Consider the following 1864-nt stretch of genomic DNA (forward strand, 5'->3'; position numbering starts at 1 on the left):
TATTTTGTCAGATTGTATAAATGCATGATTCTACCTGTTTAAAACATATTTTTGACACAATTTTATGATATATTTATCATATTGCATTATGTAACTCTACTTCTGATCAAGATTTTTATCCATTGTTCACATTTTGAGGTCATTGTCCTTCTTTACTGCATAGTTGTTTAAACACTGTTTTATATTCTGATATGAAATCTTATTCTTCAACACTGATGAGACTTTGGTTGATTGCTCAGTCAGTTGTCTCTGTCAACTACTATACTTTTAGGAAGCTACTAGACTGCACTACCTGCCTACTCAAATAATATTATTGCTCTTCTCAGGCCTTTGATGCAGTTGAAGATGAGATAATTATACTTACCATCCTCTTATGATCTAGTTAAGCCATTTCTACAACAACATGGACTCCTTAGGATAAAATGCTTATAAAACCATTAAGATGTATTCCTTCCTTAATATTGATTATGCTTATTGTAATTCTGTTTTTTTTGTTTTGGTTTTTTGAGACAGGGTTTCTCTGTGGTTTTGGAGCCTGTCCTGGAACAAGCTCTTATAGACCAGGCTGGTCTTGAACTCACAGAGATGCGCCTGCCTTTGCCTCCCTAGTGCTGGGATTAAAGGTGCCACCACTGCCCGGCTGTGTATTGTAATTCTAACTTTATTTTTGACATCTGTTTCTTATGTACATAGTTTTTTATAGGGTTTGGAATTTTTTATTAAGTTAAATGGGTAGGTGCTGTGAGAGCTCCTCCACTCAATAGCTTTAAGATATCAATCCACTTGGGCATGGTCTCTAACAGTATAAATGAATCTGTAAAGTGTGCGGTTGCTTTCTTGAATCCAGCTCTTGATTCTGGATGCTAGCTATATTGTATATAAGATCCATTGCTCTGTAGGTGCTCACATGACCTATAAAAGCCCAAGGTATTTTTACACTCTAAGTTGGTGTTTTCAAAAGTCAAAGATTTATTTAGTACTCACATAGTTCAGGGTTTCTCACTCTGACTTGTACAGCCTTCAAAATTCATCATTAAAACATGAACTCAGTGTTACATGATGAACTTAGAATGAATGCAGCTATATTAAGTAAAATCAAGCACTTCTGTCTCATGTGTTTGTATGTGTGATTATAGGTTTGGGAAGATTGGGAGATATTCTTTTGGAAAATGTGTGGATTGTTTTTAATTAAATATCATAAATCAGTCTGCCTTAGCAAGAGGAAGTATTTCACTCAATTACAAAATTAAGCAAAGTTCCATATTTCAGCTATTCATTTTATACTATCACTTTGTATAATTCACCCACGAACAGTTGTGTACCAAGGATTTTTTAATTGTTTTTTATTCAACTATATATTTGTCCACTATCCCCCCTTCCTCCCCTTCTCCCATGATTCCACATCTTCCAAGTTTAGTAAGATCTTGTCTTTCTCTATGTCCTATATAGAATAGATTTATGTATGTATGTGTTTGTTTCCTTTTTGTTGTCTATGTTCTGGGCATTGTGAATTGTAGGCTGACTGTCCTGTTTTATATCGAAAAGCCACTTAGGAGTGAATACATATATTTTTCTTTCTGGTTCTGGGTTAACTCACTCTTTTATGATGGTTTTTAGATCCATAAATTTGCAAATAAATTTCAAGATGTAATTGTTTTTATCCACTGTGTAGTACTCCTTTGTGTAAATATACCACAATTTCTTTGTCCATTCTTCACTGGAGGGCGTGTTTAAGGTTCTGGCTCTGACAATGTTGCTGTGAACACAGTTGAGCTTTTGTCCTTGTGGTATGATTGAGCATCCATTGATCCATTGAGTACATATCCAAAGGGCATGGCTGGGTTTTATTTATTTATTTACTTAT

This window comes from Microtus pennsylvanicus, chromosome 22 (genome assembly GCF_037038515.1).
Source record: "Microtus pennsylvanicus isolate mMicPen1 chromosome 22, mMicPen1.hap1, whole genome shotgun sequence".
Lineage (NCBI taxonomy): Eukaryota > Metazoa > Chordata > Mammalia > Rodentia > Cricetidae > Microtus > Microtus pennsylvanicus.